This window comes from Lepisosteus platostomus, unplaced genomic scaffold (assembly GCF_059453375.1).
Source record: "Lepisosteus platostomus isolate fLepPlt1 unplaced genomic scaffold, fLepPlt1.hap1 Scaffold_74_H1, whole genome shotgun sequence".
Taxonomy (NCBI): Eukaryota; Metazoa; Chordata; class Actinopteri; order Semionotiformes; family Lepisosteidae; genus Lepisosteus; species Lepisosteus platostomus.
In genome coordinates, this window is record NW_028291686.1 from 255,383 (window position 1) to 276,991 (window position 21,609).

The 21,609-nt window shown below is 49.8% G+C and overlaps 6 non-coding genes and 3 pseudogenes across 6 annotated transcripts; 5 read left to right on the forward strand and 4 right to left on the reverse strand.

Moving 5' to 3' along the window:
* The first annotated feature begins 24 nt into the window (after positions 1–24).
* On the forward strand, positions 25–160 carry LOC148631735 (U1 spliceosomal RNA; annotated as a pseudogene).
* A 636-nt stretch (positions 161–796) lies between these two features.
* On the reverse strand, positions 797–915 carry LOC148631736 (5S ribosomal RNA). The gene has a single exon (XR_015934599.1). It is a non-coding gene; the product is annotated as a 5S ribosomal RNA (ribosomal RNA).
* Positions 916–2,690: 1,775 nt separating this feature from the next.
* On the forward strand, positions 2,691–2,854 carry LOC148631737 (U1 spliceosomal RNA). Its single transcript, XR_015934583.1, has one exon. It is a non-coding gene; the product is annotated as a U1 spliceosomal RNA (small nuclear RNA).
* Positions 2,855–3,490: 636 nt separating this feature from the next.
* On the reverse strand, positions 3,491–3,609 carry LOC148631738 (5S ribosomal RNA). Its single transcript, XR_015934600.1, has one exon. It is a non-coding gene; the product is annotated as a 5S ribosomal RNA (ribosomal RNA).
* An 8,442-nt stretch (positions 3,610–12,051) lies between these two features.
* On the forward strand, positions 12,052–12,196 carry LOC148631739 (U1 spliceosomal RNA; annotated as a pseudogene).
* Positions 12,197–12,830: 634 nt separating this feature from the next.
* LOC148631740 (5S ribosomal RNA) lies at positions 12,831–12,949 on the reverse strand (annotated as a pseudogene).
* Positions 12,950–14,724: 1,775 nt separating this feature from the next.
* LOC148631741 (U1 spliceosomal RNA) lies at positions 14,725–14,888 on the forward strand. Its single transcript, XR_015934613.1, has one exon. It is a non-coding gene; the product is annotated as a U1 spliceosomal RNA (small nuclear RNA).
* A 636-nt stretch (positions 14,889–15,524) lies between these two features.
* On the reverse strand, positions 15,525–15,643 carry LOC148631742 (5S ribosomal RNA). Its single transcript, XR_015934595.1, has one exon. It is a non-coding gene; the product is annotated as a 5S ribosomal RNA (ribosomal RNA).
* Positions 15,644–16,935: 1,292 nt separating this feature from the next.
* Positions 16,936–17,077, forward strand: LOC148631743 (U4 spliceosomal RNA). Its single transcript, XR_015934622.1, has one exon. It is a non-coding gene; the product is annotated as a U4 spliceosomal RNA (small nuclear RNA).
* Positions 17,078–21,609: the final 4,532 nt, after the last annotated feature.

Genomic DNA, 21,609 nt, shown 5'->3' on the forward strand with positions numbered 1-21,609 from the left:
TGTGAAAAGAAAATAAAGTTCTTAAAAATCGAATCGGTTCACCCAGGGCGAGGCTCGGCCATTGCACTCCGGCTGTGCTGACCCCTGCGAATTCCCCAAATGTGGGAATCTCGACTGCATAATTTCTGGTAGTGGGGGACTGCGTTCGCGCTCTCCCCTGATGTGCTTGGACCAAAATCAGATACGGGAGGGTTAGGACACCACGAGCTGCGTGGCTGCGGAAGGATCCCGGTTCGACAGGAGTGGACGCCGCTGCTGGTTCTCGCTGGCTTTTAGTTAGGGGTCCGGAGAAGCATCTCAAGCTAGTTCCACTACTCCTTCCGGACGTTCATTCCCTTTTCAAAGTCAGTCGTTTTGCTGTAGTCTGCGTTCTTTAGGCTGATTATCGAGGTTAGCCTTTATTTGGTCATGGGGGGCCTCGGTACTGTATGCTGAGTCTAAAGACAGTTTCACCCGTTTTCTGATTGCTCGGTTCTGTACCAGTGCAGACATGTCAAACAGTGAATGGCTGTACCTCTATTGTATCCGTGCTCAATGAATGAAATCGGTAACAAATGAATATATGTCTAGTTATACGAAAAACGAGTGGTTTATCGACTCATCTTCATTTGCAGATTTAGAGGCAGCTTCGATATTCGTTTTACAGACGGGTTTTTTTTTTTGAATATGGGTCACACACATGCCACAGCAACAAAACGTCTCTAGAGATGAGGCTATAGATCACCTTTCCATCCTGCAGGTTTTCCTCCCAAAGCCTACGGCACCAACGGCGACCCCTGCTGGCCGGGAGAGCAAAAGCTTACAGCACCTGGTATTCCCAGGCAGTCTCCCATCCAAGTACTAACCAGGCCCGACGCTGCTTAGCTTCCGAGATCAGACGAGATCGGGCGTGTTCAGGGTGGTGTGGCCGTAAGCGAAAGCCCCGGCGACTGACTCGCTACTTGAAGCTGTGTGTGGCGGGGGTTCCGTGCCCCCCGAGCGGGACTGAAGGATCGTTCGTGTGCAACTCTTTGGAAAGGAGCTGCTTTCCAAATCGCATTGCGTGCCTGGATGTTGGCGAATGCGCTCCCTTGTGTTGGCTCGTCCCGCACTGGAGGAGGACAAACAATCTGCACGGAGGAGCACCAGGCAAGTCTTCACCAGACAAAAACCTCCAGTGCACAGCACTCTGGAAACATTTCGGGGCTTTCGCGTGTTTATTTCAGCACGTAAAGCGCACCGGTCCAACACGTCGGCCGCGTGCGCGGCGCCTCCGCCCTCTTGTGGCCTTGCGGCGTCAGAGCAAGAGGCTCCTTCTCGCTGCCCTTCCGCTGTGTTGCAGGACCCAGAGCGCGCACTTTGTGGGGGGCGGGGGACCGCGTTCGCGCTCTGCCCCCGGTCTCTTGCGCGAGTACTAAATCTCACGGACAGGGGGGCCTCGTCATTGATTGTTACAGGTGAGACGGGGATTAGGAGGAGACCCCGACTGATGGGTAAAGGGGAGCACTAACACCAGAGGGACACCCCCGGCGTCTCTTTTTGAGAGACGCCCTGGGGTTTCCTAATGGCCAAGGAGGCTCGGGACCTCGGTTTGACCTCTGTTTGTGCAGCAGAGTGTCGCCATCAGGAGGCTGGGGCGTAAGAGAGCCACACAGCCCGCAGGGTGAGCGCTCCCTACTGGTCCCAGTCACACCTCTTGCAGGAGCAGCAGCAACCGGAGCTTTTCCGGGGTGGAATCTCCCATCCGGGTGCCGGCCAGGCTCACACCTGCTGGGCTGCCCCGGGGGTGAGCCCAGTCGAGAGTCGCAGGGCCAGATCTAGTCACCGGGGAGAAACGATACAAGTGAAGGATTGCTCGGCTCTCGGCACTTGAAAAGACCGACAAATGTCTCGTTCCCGCCGGAGCTGAATGTACCCGCATGTGTGGTGTCGTCTTCTTCCCCCGCCCCGCTGTGTTTGCTGTATTGTCTCTGAAGCCGGCCCCCCCGAGACGAGACGGGCTGTTCCTGTGCCCCAATTAACACTTTACAGGTGCCATTCCCCGGCATTGTGGCCATTGTCGGTGCTCACACGCGATAAGATAAGGCGGAGGAGAGCGGGGCATGCCCAGCGGCAGACATTCAAGGAGGGGGCAGTGCGAGGTGAGGTGAGGTGCGACACGCCGGAGCCCCGACGCAGCTAATGCGGAGCACTTGTTGGACTGGCATCGAAAGGACGTGTGCGCACGGAGCGAGCCTTCCCTGCGGCGGAGCGCGGGAACTTTCTCCCCCCCTCCCGCTGCAGGAGTTGTGTGCACTGCAGCGGTGCCGAGAGAAAAGCACAGAAGGCAGCAGGCTCTGGAGAGCAGGTAAGAGACGGAGCCTTGTGGGCAGGCGAGCAGGCCCGTTTTTTGGAAATTGCTGAAAAGGTTTGTTCGGTGTGTGGCAGGCGCACGTCGCGAGCTTGCGTGGCGATCTGCCGGTCTGGAGTTATGCAAACGAGGCAGAATTGCATCCCGGGACATGCTGCGAATGCGCAACGGCGACTGCAGATGTGTAGGAAACGGTGCGCTCGTTTTCTCGTTTTTCCCACACTTTTGAGTGTTAGTGTGGCGTGTGAGTGTGTGAAAGAGTGGGCCCAGCAGGAGGCGGTGGCGTGCGGGGCGAGGAGGTGGCCAAGGCTGCGCGATTTGTGCTGTGGGTGCGGGCCGCTTGCAGGGGCCTGTTTAACTCATACTTACCTGGCAGGGGAGATACCTTGATCAAGAAGGAGGTTCACCCAGGGCGAGGCTCGGCCATTGCACTCCGGCTGTGCTGACCCCTGCGAATTCCCCAAATGTGGGAATCTCGACTGCATAATTTCTGGTAGTGGGGGACTGCGTTCGCGCTCTCCCCTGATGTGCTTGGTCCAAAATCAGATACGGGAGGGTTAGGACACCACGAGCTGCGTGGCTGCGGAAGGATCCCGGTTCGACAGGAGTGGACGCCGCTGCTGGTTCTCGCTGGCTTTTAGTTAGGGGTCCGGAGAAGCATCTCAAGCTAGTTCCACTACTCCTTCCGGACGTTCATTCCCTTTTCAAAGTCAGTCGTTTTGCTGTAGTCTGCGTTCTTTAGGCTGATTATCGAGGTTAGCCTTTATTTGGTCATGGGGGGCCTCGGTACTGTATGCTGAGTCTAAAGACAGTTTCACCCGTTTTCTGATTGCTCGGTTCTGTACCAGTGCAGACATGTCAAACAGTGAATGGCTGTACCTCTATTGTATCCGTGCTCAATGAATGAAATCGGTAACAAATGAATATATGTCTAGTTATACGAAAAACGAGTGGTTTATCGACTCATCTTCATTTGCAGATTTAGAGGCAGCTTCGATATTCGTTTTACAGACGGGTTTTTTTTTTTGAATATGGGTCACACACATGCCACAGCAACAAAACGTCTCTAGAGATGAGGCTATAGATCACCTTTCCATCCTGCAGGTTTTCCTCCCAAAGCCTACGGCACCAACGGCGACCCCTGCTGGCCGGGAGAGCAAAAGCTTACAGCACCTGGTATTCCCAGGCAGTCTCCCATCCAAGTACTAACCAGGCCCGACGCTGCTTAGCTTCCGAGATCAGACGAGATCGGGCGTGTTCAGGGTGGTGTGGCCGTAAGCGAAAGCCCCGGCGACTGACTCGCTACTTGAAGCTGTGTGTGGCGGGGGTTCCGTGCCCCCCGAGCGGGACTGAAGGATCGTTCGTGTGCAACTCTTTGGAAAGGAGCTGCTTTCCAAATCGCATTGCGTGCCTGGATGTTGGCGAATGCGCTCCCTTGTGTTGGCTCGTCCCGCACTGGAGGAGGACAAACAATCTGCACGGAGGAGCACCAGGCAAGTCTTCACCAGACAAAAACCTCCAGTGCACAGCACTCTGGAAACATTTCGGGGCTTTCGCGTGTTTATTTCAGCACGTAAAGCGCACCGGTCCAACACGTCGGCCGCGTGCGCGGCGCCTCCGCCCTCTTGTGGCCTTGCGGCGTCAGAGCAAGAGGCTCCTTCTCGCTGCCCTTCCGCTGTGTTGCAGGACCCAGAGCGCGCACTTTGTGGGGGGCGGGGGACCGCGTTCGCGCTCTGCCCCCGGTCTCTTGCGCGAGTACTAAATCTCACGGACAGGGGGGCCTCGTCATTGATTGTTACAGGTGAGACGGGGATTAGGAGGAGACCCCGACTGATGGGTAAAGGGGAGCACTAACACCAGAGGGACACCCCCGGCGTCTCTTTTTGAGAGACGCCCTGGGGTTTCCTAATGGCCAAGGAGGCTCGGGACCTCGGTTTGACCTCTGTTTGTGCAGCAGAGTGTCGCCATCAGGAGGCTGGGGCGTAAGAGAGCCACACAGCCCGCAGGGTGAGCGCTCCCTACTGGTCCCAGTCACACCTCTTGCAGGAGCAGCAGCAACCGGAGCTTTTCCGGGGTGGAATCTCCCATCCGGGTGCCGGCCAGGCTCACACCTGCTGGGCTGCCCCGGGGGTGAGCCCAGTCGAGAGTCGCAGGGCCAGATCTAGTCACCGGGGAGAAACGATACAAGTGAAGGATTGCTCGGCTCTCGGCACTTGAAAAGACCGACAAATGTCTCGTTCCCGCCGGAGCTGAATGTACCCGCATGTGTGGTGTCGTCTTCTTCCCCCGCCCCGCTGTGTTTGCTGTATTGTCTCTGAAGCCGGCCCCCCCGAGACGAGACGGGCTGTTCCTGTGCCCCAATTAACACTTTACAGGTGCCATTCCCCGGCATTGTGGCCATTGTCGGTGCTCACACGCGATAAGATAAGGCGGAGGAGAGCGGGGCATGCCCAGCGGCAGACATTCAAGGAGGGGGCAGTGCGAGGTGAGGTGAGGTGCGACACGCCGGAGCCCCGACGCAGCTAATGCGGAGCACTTGTTGGACTGGCATCAAAAGGACGTGTGCGCACGGAGCGAGCCTTCCCTGCGGCGGAGCGCGGGAACTTTCTCCCCCCCTCCCGCTGCAGGGGTTGTGTGCACTGCAGCGGTGCCGAGAGAAAAGCACAGAAGGCAGCAGGCTCTGGAGAGCAGGTAAGAGACGGAGCCTTGTGGGCAGGCGAGCAGGCCCGTTTTTTGGAAATTGCTGAAAAGGTTTGTTCGGTGTGTGGCAGGCGCACGTCGCGAGCTTGCGTGGCGATCTGCCGGTCTGGAGTTATGCAAATGAGGCCGAATTGCATCCCGGGACATGCTGCGAATGCGCAACGGCGACTGCAGATGTGTAGGAAACGGCGCGCTCGTTTTCTCGTTTTGCCCACACTTTTGAGTGTTAGTGTGGCGTGTGAGTGTGTGAAAGAGTGGGCCCAGCAGGAGGCGGTGGCGTGCGGGGCGAGGAGGTGGCCTAGGCTGCGCGATTTGTGCTGTGGGTGCGGGCCGCTTGCAGGGGCCTGTTTAACTCATACTTACCTGGCAGGGGAGATACCTTGATCAGCCTGTAGGTGGAGTAGTTGGATTGTTTTTCTTTTGTTGGAAACAGTGTTCGATTTGCGGTTTTTGAAATGGCAACCTTTGGATCCCGTAAGAATGCTGTACGTTTTGAGCTCTTGGATGACCTCTTCATGGATCGTATGCAGTTCAGCAGAAAAGTGTTACAGAAGGAACTTGGCTTTGAACCTCGGCACTTGGATTTCATCTTCGCTCTCCCAGGTCAGAAAGCATTTGAGGTTGTATTTGCTACCTATCCTCTGTTTGAACAATGCGTGGATGTGTTTGAGGCAAAAAGAGGCAAAGTTCCTGCACTTGAGAAGATCAACTTGCAGCCTCTGACACAGAGAGAGAGGAAAACGGTGCATGTTGTTATGTTCTCGGAACTGGCAAAGACGGAGGACATTCACACCTGGCTTAACCAGTACTGCACCGTCCACCATGGAACTGAGGTTAGAGATGTTGATGGTATAAAAACAGGAGCAAGGAAATTCGAGGTTCGCTTGCTACCGGACAGCGTAAATGGAGGCTTAAGGCACCTGCCCTCTACAATCCGGCTGGGCGCCTGCAATGGCTATGTGTTTTATGTGGGACAACCAAAGGTGTGTCGGCGCTGTGGTGCTGTGGGACACCTGGCATCGTCCTGCACTGTGAAATGCTGCAAGACCTGTGGCAAACAGGGACATTTAGCCTCTGACTGTTCAATGCTGCCAAAGTGCAATTTATGTGGCTCGGAAGGACACGTTTTTAAGAACTGCCCTCACGCCTACGCCAATAAACTCAAAATGAGAAAGGATGAGGCAGTGCTTGTTTCAGCCAAACCGGCCCGAAAATCCAAAGCAAACAACAAGTCAAACAAAGAACCCTTGTTGGACAAAGACTCTCAGCCTCCAGCCAGGATCAGTCCTGCTGTGGCTCCGGGGCCGGTGGAAGAGAAATCCACTATGCCCCCACAACCGCAGACTGCACCAGACAAGCACGAGGGTTTGAAAACCCCCGAGAACAGCGAGGACCCCTCCCCCACTCCTGCTCCTCAGAACGAGGGCCAGTGTGGGGCCCCCCGGTGGAGCGGGTCCAGCGAGGATACCCAGGATTCAGCGGAGCTGCTTTTCTCAGACTCTGCAAGTGCTACAGATGCCCTCCTCTCCTCCATCCAGTCCATCACGGAGGATCTGCAGCAGCTGGTGGGTGAGGGGGAAGAGGAGACTGGTGCATCGGCTGCACCCCTTTCCCCTCAGTGCTCCCAGGAGCTGGACTTGAGGAAAAGGAAAAATGACTCTGTTTTCTCCCCGAGCGAGGAGGAAGGAGAGCATGGCGATGGGGACAGCTGGAACCTCTCCACCCCTCCCTCTACCCCCTTCCTTGAAATGGACTCTGTGAACGCTTTTACTGCTGCCACCCTGATGAAGGCTCATTCAGAGGATGGCTGGCAGGAAATTGGTAAGAAGAAAAAGAAAAAGAAAAAGGTAACAGGTGAGACCGAAGAGAAATGTGTTTTGTAAAGACTGGTTCCACTTTCTTATGTAATATGGCTCTTAACATAATTTCTCTTAACACAAGAGGTATCAATGACAGAGTTAAATGCCAGTCTGTCTTTGATTACCTCCAGCAGAGAGAGGGAGACGTGTTGATGTTGCAGGAGTGTGCTTTAGCCTATCAAGAGAGGTATAAAAGTTTTGAAGATAGGTGGGATAAAGGGCTTTCTGTTTGGTCAGGGGACAATAACAACAGAGCCTCTGGCGTGGCCATTCTTTTCAAAGGATGGGCATTCAAATTGAAAAGTATTCAGAGGGTCATAGATGGCAGGTTGCTGTGTGTGGATGTGGAATGGGGGACCGTTAACCTGCGGCTAATCAATGTGTATTGCCCTACTGACGTAGGAGGAAGGGTGGAGCTACTCAAGGCACTCTCCCCCCTATTGTTATGCAGCACAGACGTGATAGTGGGAGGGGATTTTAATTGTATCTTAGAGCACACAGACAGGCAGTCTAGCTCGCCGATAAAATTGGATTCCAGCTCACTGGCCCTGCAAAACTTAGTTCAAGACTTTAAACTCTCAGACACATATAGATGTATATATCCCACAACAGCAGGATATACATGGTCAGGGAGGAATAGCAGCTCCAGAATTGACTATTGCTTTGTCTCAGAGAGAGTGAAAGTTGTTGGGGTCACTCTTCAGCCTGTCTTCTTCTCAGATCATCAGGCTTTAGGGTGTAGAGTGGAACTCCAGGGCGGGACTGTCTTTGGCCCAGGCCTCTGGAAACTCAACACAAAGCTGCTAGAGAACGAGGGGGTAGTATCCCGCTACAAGGAGAAACTATCACAGTGGCTGTCCTTGCAGTGTCTGTACGGGTCAGTAGGAGAGTGGTGGGAGGAGGTGAAGGTGAGGACAAAGGCCTTTTTCATGGCTGAGGGAAGGAAGGCTGCTGCCAGACGGAGAGGAGTGCTAGCCAGGAAACAGAGGCAGCTGCAGCGTCTCTACACGATGCTGCACAGTGGCTTCGATGTGCTCGAGGATATCGCCCTTTTAAAAAAGGACATCCGGAGCATAGCCGAAGAAAGTAGTCGAGGAGTGCTGTTAAGAAGCAGAGTGCAGTTCTTGGAAGAAAATGAGAAGTGTACTCGCTTCTTTTTCAGGAAAGTGGTAGGCTCCAAGACTGTCATGGAAAGTGTAGTTGATGAGGAGGGACGAGAGAGAACAGAGCCGAGTGCTATCCTCTCCTGCACCGAGGCCTTCTACTCAAGACTGTACAGCTCTACAGAGGTAAAGGATGAAGATATTCATTTTTTTACCTCAAAGCTAGAAAACATTTTGAGTGAAGAAGATAGGGAAGTACTTGAGAGGGATTTGACAGTAGAAGAGCTGAGACAGGCTATGGAGAGCTTACAGAAGGGGAAAACTCCGGGTGCTGACGGGCTCCCTAAAGAATTTTATTGCACCTTTTGGGATCTGCTTCAGGATCCGCTACTGCTCCTATTCGAGGAAAGCTACAAGACAGAATTGCTGCCTGACTCCTTAAGAGAAGGCACTATCTCTCTCTTGTTTAAGAAAGGAGCAAAAAATGACATAAAGAACTGGAGACCCCTCAGCCTGTTAGGCGTGGACACTAAGATCCTGTCCAAAGCCCTTTTCCTGCGCCTACAAAATGTAGTGGCCTCACTGGTAGGGAAAGAACAGACTTGTGGGATAGCAGGACGCCTGATGAGCGACAACCTGGCCTTGTTGAGGGATGTCTGTCTGTACTCTGAGGATCGCTCCCTCCCTCTGTGCATTTTAGGTGTAGACCTAGAAAAGGCCTTTGACCGCCTAAACCGGCAGTACTTAACATCGGTACTTGAGCACATGAAGTTTGGCCCCATCATGAGAAAGTGGATTAACCTGCTGTACACAGGTAGCAACAGCAGAGTCATGGTTAATGGCAATAGATCACGCACCTTTGAAGTCTGTTCAGGGGTGAGGCAGGGCTGCCCATTATCCCCCTTGTTATTCGTTTTGGCTATGGAGCCCTTAGCCTGTGCCTTGCGCCAGGATCAGGCCATTAATGGGATACCAGTGCCTGGAAGTGGGGGAGGAGAGGTAAAGACATCTCTATACATGGATGACGTCACCCTGCTCCTCTCTGACAATGCCTCAATTAGCAGAGCTCTGCAGTGCTGTGATCGGTTCTCTTTGGCTTCCTCCGCAAAAATTAACACATCTAAGAGTGAGATTTTTTATCAGAACTGGAGGGAGCCAAAAGAAGGACATGATCTCAGGCTGCAAGAGAAGAGAATTAAGGTCCTGGGGGTGTATTTTGGAGAAGAGATGGGAACAGTAAATTGGCAGAACAAATTGCCAATCTTAAACAAAAAACTGATGCAATGGAAGGACCGAGACCTCACCATGACAGGGAAGGTGCTGGTCATCAAAGCCGAGCTCTTGCCTGTCTTGAATTTTCTGGCTTCTACCTTCCCAATCCCACACCGTGTTGCGGCGGTGCTGAGGAGATTGATGTTTCAATTTCTATGGGGTGGGAAGCAGGAAAGACTCAGAAGGGAAATAATGTACAGGCCGCTACCCTCAGGGGGGAAGTCTGTCCCAGATATTGCTACGAAGCTGCTGTGCATTTTCCTGGCCTCTGTGCTGAGAGGCTTTGCAACAGCACCTGCAGCGCGTACCTGGACTTATTTTTCCAGGCTCTCGGTAGGTAGGGAGGTGTTCAGAGTGTGGGGTGTCAGACCCAAGCTGGACGTCCCACTCTCTGACACATGCCCTGCAATTTATGGGACAGTTAAAAGTTTTCTAAGATCTCACCCAATTGGCCATATTCCCCTCCGAGATGTCAGCGTCCAAAAACTGGAAGATTTCGTAGCACCCCAGAACAATAGGCAGACCCCTGTGGGCATTTTAACATCAGCCCAAACAAGGAAGGTGTGGAAACACACATCCTCTAAATTTCTGTGCAACATTCACAGAGATTTAGCCTGGAGTGTCGTCCACCAGTGCTTACCGGTACGAACTTTCTTGTACCGTAGGGGCCTCACCCCCAGCCCTCGCTGCGTTAGGGTGGGCTGCGGCGAGGAGGAGACTGTGACCCATCTCCTGTGGTCCTGCTTTTTTGCTAAGGCCTTCTGGGCCCAGTTTGAAGATTGGTTGCAGGCTCTCTCGCCCCAATTTACCCTGACCGCTGCTTTCGTTAGATACGGCATCTCTCCTGTCAAGCTTCCTCCTGACGTGTTTGACAGGATCTGGGCCGTGGTGAACAGTGGGAAAGACGCCCTGTGGAGAGTGAGGAACATGGGGCTGTTCAAAGGCATCGAGGTCCCAGTCAAGGCAGCAGGTAGCCTGGCCCTGTTCATCACCCGAGAGAACTATTACCTCAGAGATCTGTGGAGAGAAGGGAGGGAGGAAGCAGAAAATCTGTGGGAAATAGAGAGCATAGGTCAACATCTCAAGAAACTGTGAAAAACATTATCATGTTTAAATAAAGAATGTGATTTGCACCAGAAAAAAAGAAAATTGTTGCTATGTAACTGTTACCGTGTCAAAATGTAATGAGATGTGATCATATATACTGTTTTAAGTATGTATATTAATGTAAAGCTTTCTGATTTGTGATTTCCTGTATTTTTTTGTGAAAAGAAAATAAAGTTCTTAAAAATCGAAATCGGTTCACTGCAGTGCTGTGATCGGTTCTCTTTGGCTTCCTCCGCAAAAATTAACACATCTAAGAGTGAGATTTTTTATCAGAACTGGAGGGAGCCAAAAGAAGGACATGATCTCAGGCTGCAAGAGAAGAGAATTAAGGTCCTGGGGGTGTATTTTGGAGAAGAGATGGGAACAGTAAATTGGCAGAACAAATTGCCAATCTTAAACAAAAAACTGATGCAATGGAAGGACCGAGACCTCACCATGACAGGGAAGGTGCTGGTCATCAAAGCCGAGCTCTTGCCTGTCTTGAATTTTCTGGCTTCTACCTTCCCAATCCCACACCGTGTTGCGGCGGTGCTGAGGAGATTGATGTTTCAATTTCTATGGGGTGGGAAGCAGGAAAGACTCAGAAGGGAAATAATGTACAGGCCGCTACCCTCAGGGGGGAAGTCTGTCCCAGATATTGCTACGAAGCTGCTGTGCATTTTCCTGGCCTCTGTGCTGAGAGGCTTTGCAACAGCACCTGCAGCGCGTACCTGGACTTATTTTTCCAGGCTCTGGGTAGGTAGGGAGGTGTTCAGAGTGTGGGGTGTCAGACCCAAGCTGGACGTCCCACTCTCTGACACATGCCCTGCAATTTATGGGACAGTTAAAAGTTTTCTAAGATCTCACCCAATTGGCCATATTCCCCTCCGAGATGTCAGCGTCCAAAAACTGGAAGATTTCGTAGCACCCCAGAACAATAGGCAGACCCCTGTGGGCATTTTAACATCAGCCCAAACAAGGAAGGTGTGGAAACACACATCCTCTAAATTTCTGTGCAACATTCACAGAGATTTAGCCTGGAGTGTCGTCCACCAGTGCTTACCGGTACGAACTTTCTTGTACCGTAGGGGCCTCACCCCCAGCCCTCGCTGCGTTAGGGTGGGCTGCGGCGAGGAGGAGACTGTGACCCACCTCCTGTGGTCCTGCTTTTTTGCTAAGGCCTTCTGGGCACAGTTTGAAGATTGGTTGCAGGCTCTCTCGCCCCAATTTACCCTGACCGCTGCTTTCATCATATACGGCATCTCTCCTGTCAAGCTTCCTCCTGACGTGTTTGACAGGATCTGGGCCGTGGTGAACAGTGGGAAAGACGCCCTGTGGAGAGTGAGGAACATGGGGCTGTTCAAAGGCATCGAGGTCCCAGTCAAGGCAGCAGGTAGCCTGGCCCTGTTCATCACCCGAGAGAACTATTACCTCAGAGATCTGTGGAGAGAAGGGAGGGAGGAAGCAGAAAATCTGTGGGAAATAGAGGGCATTGGACAGTATCTCAAGAAACTGTGAAAAACATTATCATGTTTAAGTAAAGAATGTGATTTGCACCAGAAAAAAAGAAATTGTTGCTATGTAACTGGTTCCGTGTCAAAATGTAATGAGATGTGATCATATATACTGTTTTAAGTATGTATATTAATGTAAAGCTTTCTGATTTGTGATTTCCTGTATTTTTTTGTGAAAAGAAAATAAAGTTCTTAAAAATCGGAAATCGGTTCACCCAGGGCGAGGCTCGGCCATTGCACTCCGGCTGTGTTGACCCCTGCGAATTCCCCAAATGTGGGAATCTCGACTGCATAATTTCTAGAAGTGGGGGACTGCGTTCGCGCTCTCCCCTGATGTGCTTGGTCCAAAATCAGATACGGGAGGGTTAGGACACCACGAGCTGCGTGGCTGCGGAAGGATCCCGGTTCGACAGGAGTGGACGCCGCTGCTGGTTCTCGCTGGCTTTTAGTTAGGGGTCCGGAGAAGCATCTCAAGCTAGTTCCACTACTCCTTCCGGACGTTCATTCCCTTTTCAGTCAGTCGTTTTGCTGTAGTCTGCGTTCTTTAGGCTGATTATCGAGGTTAGCCTTTATTTGGTCATGGGGGGCCTCGGTACTGTATGCTGAGTCTAAAGACAGTTTCACCCGTTTTCTGATTGCTCGGTTCTGTACCAGTGCAGACATGTCAAACAGTGAATGGCTGTACCTCTATTGTATCCGTGCTCAATGAATGAAATCGGTAACAAACGAATATATGTCTAGTTATACGAAAAACGAGTGGTTTATCGACTCATCTTCATTTGCAGATTTAGAGGCAGCTTCGATATTCGTTTTACAGACGGGTTTTTTTTTTTGAATATGGGTCACACACATGCCACAGCAACAAAACGTCTCTAGAGATGAGGCTATAGATCACCTTTCCATCCTGCAGGTTTTCCTCCCAAAGCCTACGGCACCAACGGCGACCCCTGCTGGCCGGGAGAGCAAAAGCTTACAGCACCTGGTATTCCCAGGCAGTCTCCCATCCAAGTACTAACCAGGCCCGACGCTGCTTAGCTTCCGAGATCAGACGAGATCGGGCGTGTTTAGGGTGGTGTGGCCGTAAGTGAAAGCCCCGGCGACTGACTCGCTACTTGAAGCTGTGTGTGGCGGGGGTTCCGTGCCCCCCGAGCGGGACTGAAGGATCGTTCGTGTGCAACTCTTTGGAAAGGAGCTGCTTTCCAAATCGCATTGCGTGCCTGGATGTTGGCGAATGCGCTCCCTTGTGTTGGCTCGCCCCGCACTGGAGGAGGACAAACAATCTGCACGGAGGAGCACCAGGCAAGTCTTCACCAGACAAAAACCTCCAGTGCACAGCACTCTGGAAACATTTCGGGGCTTTCGCGTGTTTATTTCAGCACGTAAAGCGCACCGGTCCAACACGTCGGCCGCGTGCGCGGCGCCTCCGCCCTCTTGTGGCCTTGCGGCGTCAGAGCAAGAGGCTCCTTCTCGCTGCCCTTCCGCTGTGTTGCAGGACCCAGAGCGCGCACTTTGTGGGGGGCGGGGGACCGCGTTCGCGCTCTGCCCCCGGTCTCTTGCGCGAGTACTAAATCTCACGGACAGGGGGGCCTCGTCATTGATTGTTACAGGTGAGACGGGGATTAGGAGGAGACCCCGACTGATGGGTAAAGGGGAGCACTAACACCAGAGGGACACCCCCGGCGTCTCTTTTTGAGAGACGCCCTGGGGTTTCCTAATGGCCAAGGAGGCTCGGGACCTCGGTTTGACCTCTGTTTGTGCAGCAGAGTGTCGCCATCAGGAGGCTGGGGCGTAAGAGAGCCACACAGCCCGCAGGGTGAGCGCTCCCTACTGGTCCCAGTCACACCTCTTGCAGGAGCAGCAGCAACCGGAGCTTTTCCGGGGTGGAATCTCCCATCCGGGTGCCGGCCAGGCTCACACCTGCTGGGCTGCCCCGGGGGTGAGCCCAGTCGAGAGTCGCAGGGCCAGATCTAGTCACCGGGGAGAAACGATACAAGTGAAGGATTGCTCGGCTCTCGGCACTTGAAAAGACCGACAAATGTCTCGTTCCCGCCGGAGCTGAATGTACCCGCATGTGTGGTGTCGTCTTCTTCCCCCGCCCCGCTGTGTTTGCTGTATTGTCTCTGAAGCCGGCCCCCCCGAGACGAGACGGGCTGTTCCTGTGCCCCAATTAACACTTTACAGGTGCCATTCCCCGGCATTGTGGCCATTGTCGGTGCTCACACGCGATAAGATAAGGCGGAGGAGAGCGGGGCATGCCCAGCGGCAGACATTCAAGGAGGGGGCAGTGCGAGGTGAGGTGAGGTGCGACACGCCGGAGCCCCGACGCAGCTAATGCGGAGCACTTGTTGGACTGGCATCGAAAGGACGTGTGCGCACGGAGCGAGCCTTCCCTGCGGCGGAGCGCGGGAACTTTCTCCCCCCCTCCCGCTGCAGGAGTTGTGTGCGCTGCAGCGGTGCCGAGAGAAAAGCACAGAAGGCAGCAGGCTCTGGAGAGCAGGTAAGAGACGGAGCCTTGTGGGCAGGCGAGCAGGCCCGTTTTTTGGAAATTGCTGAAAAGGTTTGTTCGGTGTGTGGCAGGCGCACGTCGCGAGCTTGCGTGGCGATCTGCCGGTCTGGAGTTATGCAAATGAGGCCGAATTGCATCCCGGGACATGCTGCGAATGCGCAACGGCGACTGCAGATGTGTAGGAAACGGCGCGCTCGTTTTCTCGTTTTGCCCACACTTTTGAGTGTTAGTGTGGCGTGTGAGTGTGTGAAAGAGTGGGCCCAGCAGGAGGCGGTGGCGTGCGGGGCGAGGAGGTGGCCTAGGCTGCGCGATTTGTGCTGTGGGTACGGGCCGCTTGCAGGGGCCTGTTTAACTCATACTTACCTGGCAGGGGAGATACCTTGATCAAGAAGGAGGTTCACCCAGGGCGAGGCTCGGCCATTGCACTCCGGCTGTGTTGACCCCAGCGAATTCCCCAAATGTGGGAATCTCGACTGCATAATTTCTAGAAGTGGGGGACTGCGTTCGCGCTCTCCCCTGATGTGCTTGGTCCAAAATCAGATACGGGAGGGTTAGGACACCACGAGCTGCGTGGCTGCGGAAGGATCCCGGTTCGACAGGAGTGGACGCCGCTGCTGGTTCTCGCTGGCTTTTAGTTAGGGGTCCGGAGAAGCATCTCAAGCTAGTTCCACTACTCCTTCCGGACGTTCATTCCCTTTTCAAAGTCAGTCGTTTTGCTGTAGTCTGCGTTCTTTAGGCTGATTATCGAGGTTAGCCTTTATTTGGTCATGGGGGGCCTCGGTACTGTATGCTGAGTCTAAAGACAGTTTCACCCGTTTTCTGATTGCTCGGTTCTGTACCAGTGCAGACATGTCAAACAGTGAATGGCTGTACCTCTACTGTATCCGTGCTCAATGAATGAAATCGGTAACAAATGAATATATGTCTAGTTATACGAAAAACGAGTGGTTTATCGACTCATCTTCATTTGCAGATTTAGAGGCAGCTTCGATATTCGTTTTACAGACGGGTTTTTTTTTTTGAATATGGGTCACACACATGCCACAGCAACAAAACATCTCTAGAGATGAGGCTATAGATCACCTTTCCATCCTGCAGGTTTTCCTCCCAAAGCCTACGGCACCAACGGCGACCCCTGCTGGCCGGGAGAGCAAAAGCTTACAGCACCTGGTATTCCCAGGCAGTCTCCCACCCAAGTACTAACCAGGCCCGACGCTGCTTAACTTCCGAGATCAGACGAGATCGGGCGTGTTCAGGGTGGTGTGGCTGTAAGCGAAAGCCCCGGCGCCTGACTCGCTACTTGAAGCTGTGTGTGGCGGGGGTTCCGTGCCCCCCGAGCGGGACTGAAGGATCGTTCGTGTGCAACTCTTTGGAAAGGAGCTGCTTTCCAAATCGCATTGCGTGCCTGGATGTTGGCGAATGCGCTCCCTTGTGTTGGCTCGTCCCGCACTGGAGGAGGACAAAGAATCTGCACGGAGGAGCACCAGGCAAGTCTTCAGTGCACAGCACTCTGGAAACATTTCGGGGCTGTCGCGTGTTTATTTCAGCACGTAAAGCGCACCGGTCCAACACTTCGGCCGGGCGCGCGGCGCCTCCGCCCTCTTGCTGCCCCTGCAGCTGCTTCACTTTTCCCTTTAGTTGCCATCGATTTTCTTGTAGTGCTATACATATACGATTGAGGTATCTTAGAGTTCTCCTTCGAAGACCCAGCACTCTCTTTTCTTTTCCCAGTGTTACTCATATCGGACTTTTTAAACCTAAAAAAAAATCGTTTTTTTTTCTTTCAATTATAACTGAAGTTTAAACAACTAGTGTTAAGTCCTTATTTTTCTGTAGTCAAAAAAAGCAAAAATTAACATTCAGGTCATGAAAAACTCAAAAAAACTCCCCAACCACTAAACTTTACCTCCCACCTGAGCGCCATCTTGAACGCCCCTACCACCAGAGAATGCTCACGATTTCGGAACCTGTCTCCGGGACGTGCTGATTCCACACATCCTGAATAAATCATGATATTGTTAGTTGCTGTAGCTAGACGTTCAAATGAGTTTCATGGCCAGATGGACTGTTTCCTCCAGCGGTATAATATTGCAGTGAGACAGCACGATGCCTGCAAGACTATGTCACGCTAAACGCCACAGATTGTGTTTGTCCGTTCGTGTCAGTCGTCCCGCAGCCACGGGAAGTGGGACACAAACATGCTGCAATGCTTTCAAGACGTTAGGATTTGTTTGTGCAACATCCAAGAGGAGTACTTGTGGCTTGAATGTGAACTGTACGTGCCCGCCCCCTTTCCTCTGTAGTGCATGAGTTCCTCCCGGCATGCCCTTCGTCATTGTTCTGTCATCTTGTATTTAAAGGGTTGTATTTCTGCTGCTGAAAATAAGCAACGGTTTTCTCACAACGCCCTTTGTTCCCAACGGAGCCCTTGTCTGTCATGAAATTCTTCAAAACCTCAAGCTAGAAGAAGAAGAAGACGACAAATATGAAGCGTTATAGCAACGACATGCCATGACACGATCGATAACGATTTCCATAGGATCCCCGCGGTTGCCTGGCAACCGTCAGCTTTGCGCAGTGGCAGTATCGTAGCCTGTGAGGGTTAGCCGAGGCGTGATTATTGCTAGTTGAAAACTTTTCCCAATACCCCGCTTCCGCCGGTTTGCAATACAATCGGCGAAAGCAATTTTTGACAGTCTCGTCAGAGACTGAGCAAGGTGTTTAAAGACAGATTTGGTCACGGTGATATCATGGTAGAAAGAAACGAACTTGTTACGTGCCAACAGAAACGCTCTTTAGCTCTTTCAGCTTTATGCAGAGAACAGCGTCTGTCGAGATTACTTTTGTGTCAGCGCGAAACGCCGTGTGCTTGTCAGTATGATTTCATATTGCTCGTAGCGGCGCCTGGCTTTTGTCTGTCAAACGTTAGGTTGCGCTTCTTCATGCTGCATCGTCGGCATGAGTGGAGCATTTTAAACGTCTGTACTTACTGCGCCCCATAAGAAATCGTTTGTCCCCGTTCAAAAGAGGTTGTGCGATGTCCTGCAGCGTTCGCAAAGCAAACCTTTGACAGTTTGAAAAGAGGAATTTATTCTGCTTCCTGTGCGTGCAGTAGTTACAAAGTTGAACGTCTTTACACGATCTGCTGCAGTTTTCAGTGGGTGGGCTTTGTCAAATGGCTTGGAAAAACGCACTGTGTTTCTGCTCGGGAAACATCATGAGCAGTGTCCTGCATGTTTTCTGTGTATAGCTGTCTTTTAACGCATACAGAATTCATTCGAAATCATTGATTTCTCCAATTAACAAGGGTCTCTTTTTGAACCTGCCAGAAGCATTCTTTCAATGTAACAGATTTACTCCGGGGAAGGGCAGCATGACATTGAGAGTAGCTCAAGCTTTCAGCACCTTTATCTGACTGCATGTATGCAGACACTGCTCAGAATCCCCTGTAAGATTCTCCTTCAATTCCGTTTTGCAGTGCTTTAGCTCTTTCAAAAGGCTTCGCTTTGCTAGTCACAATCCAAGGCTCATGACAGCATTTGAAAACATTCGTAACTGCGTTGGCCGGGAATCGAACCTGGGTTAACTGCTTTGAAGGCAGCTATGCGCAACACTGGCTCGCTCCAGAATAAATCTCACGTCGAGGGCATATTTTTTTCCATTTTACCGTGAGTCGGGCTCAGCTGCACAGAGGAGAGAGCAGAGCAATGAGGTCACGGGGACAGGGGAGTCACACGCTGGCGGTTTGAATACGCGGAAGATCACTGAGGGATCCACAGTATATGGACTCTCCGTGCGCCATCAGTCCGCACTCCGGACTCTGAATCCTGCCATCCGAGTTAAGATCTCGGCTGAACCTGAGGCGCAGTTCCTTCTTAAAACGTAATCTGGTGAGCATTTCTAGAATCGTACTTGTATAGATGCAGCCTTTAATGTGTTGCTAGGTTAAAATTGATGACTTCTTGTATTTCAGTAGGCAACTGCCCTCTTGATTTCGGATTTAATTTCTTTATTACAGGGGCGCTTTTATGAAGACAGAGTCATGTTCAGGTACTTTGCTTGATGGAGGAAGCTCATTTCGGACTCTGTGATCTGCTCACCTGGAAAGGTCTGCTATACTACTACAAGAGAGAAGTAGAGTCTGGAAGAAGGGACAATTTTATGATGCTTTGGAAGATAATGTTTTTTTTTCTTATACTGAAAATGAAAGGTAGTTGTTTCTATATGGACTCAGTCTTTGGAATTTGTATATATATATTTCAGTGATCCCTCAGCCATTCCTTCTGTATTGTAATTCAATTTCTCTTTTAAAATTCCTTCCCCACTTCTAGGACCTGCAGTTGCTGAACTCCACAATGGCTTCTATTGGAAAGTCTGTGACTGAGACCAAGTGTTCACTTTTTTATGAAACCATTATTTATTTAGGAGCAATGAGCAATTCTTATATAAATGCAATAAAATCATTATGCTCAAACTATGAGAGAGAAAATTAAGGATAATTTAAGAAATCAGTCTTAGCTTGTTTCTATACACAGATGGTATTATTTATTTTCAAAGGAAACCCGCGAGGATTCCCCTGGTGTGCAAGATGTGCCTGAATACTCTTGATCAGCTTCCTGCTCACTTGAAGAGGGCGTGTATGAAGCACGCCACGGCAGAAAACATCAGGATGGCCTCTCAACAGGCGAGGGAGGACATGATGAATCACCTGAAGAACGGGGTCATCGTGGATTGCCACAGAATAGAGATCGTGTCTGGTGAGGCAAACAGGATAGTGGTTGTAAGACTGCTAGAGTCCTTGGGCCTTTTTGTACATGGGAAGCCTGAAGACACATTGGCAAGGTGAGATATTTTTAATCTGTAAGGCTTCTGTAGTTTCTTTTTGAAATCATTGTTACAACATATTATGTAAAAGCATGTTGAAAAGAATCTACCTGCATTCCAGCGGCCCTGAGCAAGAGGCCGCAGTCCAGGAGGAAGAGATGCCAGAGGCTGCTCTAGAAACTGAAACAGAAGCGGATAAGGAAGGGGAAGATGTGAGCTCTGAAGAACTCTATCAGCAGTAAGACTTTTTATTTTTCAGATGTATCTATTTTTTACTAAAATTCTAATTTGTCTTATAGGTATAAAATGTTTAAACCGGTGTTTTATATCCTTACAGGCCCTGAGTAGTTAAAAAGTATCAGCAGGCCGGAAGAGAGTGGCCCAAGCTGGACTCTATAGAAAGCACTCCCTGGATGCTCCTCTCCTGATTGGATTCAAACAGTACCTTACCAAGGATCTGGGAGTGGCAAATTATTCTCAGGAGGTATTTATTTTTTAAAGGCATTTAAAATTAAGCAATGGTATCTTCATTGTAAATGTTTTTATTTCTTAGCTTAAAATTCACCCATGTGAAATGATGTCAGCCATAAACATCATGACTCTATATTTCCTACCTGAATCTATTCTACTTAAATTATTACATTATACACAATTTGAGTTCATTTTAAAAAGTAAAAGGTAATGAAAGGAATGCATTTTCATAAGAAAGATAATACCGATATGCATGTGATAATCTTCCTTATATCATGTAGTGCATCATTTGGACACTTTGTGGGCTTCAAATACAAAGAAAATCATGTTCTATGGTACAAGATAAATACAAAACTTAAGCTTTTATTTTAATTAGATTTCTTTATAAAGCATAAGCAATCATTTATTACATCGCTTCTTGAATTAAATCTTTTGACAAGAGGTAAGACTTCTGTTACATTTAAACCCATGTTTAGCTGTGTTTTTTAGATTTAACTGAACCAATTTCTGTGTGTGATAATGTCCTTGAATTCTGACAACATCACACTAAATTACATGATATAAAACAGCTAATGTTTCTAGAGATAAACTTTCTGAGATGCTTCTAATTACTTTTTATTACCAGGGACAGTTTAATTCACCTTGTACAGTACTGTAAGACCAAGATGCTTTTTTTAAAAGTTATTTAACATTTTATAGAACTTTGTCTACTATGGCAACATGATGTGCTTGGTGAAACTTGGAAAAATACTGCTTGGCCACTTATCTTAAGATAAAGATAGGATAAAGGTTTATCTTTTGCACCTACCTGACCCCCAGGGAAGGCCAATGCTTTCTAAGTTGATGGTTCCCTACAGTAGACTGTACTTTAATTTCAAAGGTAATGTATATTGACCCAAATCAGTTTTGGAATCCAATCTACTGACGAGATGGAGCACATCCTTTTTTCAGGATTTTAGCATCATACGTTTGGTATATTTAGTCCCTAATGCTGAAAGAAATGATCATAGAACATTTGGACACTTTGTGGGCTTGAAATACAAAGCAAATCATGTTCTATGGTACAAGATAAATACAAAACTTAAGCTTTTATTTTAATTAGATTTGTTTATAAAGCATAAGCAATCATTTATTACATTAATATATGTAAAAATAACATTTTAGCATCATACGTTTAGTATATTTAGTCCCTAATGCTGAAAGAAATGATCATAGAACATGACATCTAACCTTACCTGCGGTGTTTTTAATCCCTATTGCTCAATGCACGGTGAAAGCATTCCATACATGTGTCTGACAATGAGGAATGGGCCCCTGAGACAGTCATTTGCCTGTTTCACAAATGATCGTATTTTACTAGAGATTCTGCTTGGGATTCAGATGTGCATTCGGACAGCAATCCCTTTCAAGAAATGATATGTTCTGGATGAGGTCAAAGGTGCTGGAACACTGTATCTAGGATGTGTTTGCAGAGACTGTGTGTCTCCTGCTTCAACGCAGTGATAAACAGATGTGCTCCTTTAATTTATTGGTACATGCCCAGGGCAGTAAGCAGTCTGAGGATTTATTTCCAGATGGCATAGAGCAGTGAAGCAGTGAAGTAGTGCAAAACACTGGATCATTATATTATTAGAATCTATTCTACTTAAATTATTACATTATACTCAATTTGAGTTCATTTTAAAAAGTAAAAGGTAATGAAAGGAATGCATTTTCATAAGAAAGATAATACCGATATGCATGTGATAATCTTCCTTATATCATGTAGTGCGTCATTTGGACACTTTGTGGGCTTGAAATACAAAGAAAATCATGTTCTATGGTACAAGATAAATACAAAACTTAAGCTTTTATTTTAATTAGATTTGTTTCTAAAGCATAAGCAATCATTTATTACATTAATATATGTGAAAATAACATTTTAGCATCATATGTTTAGTATATT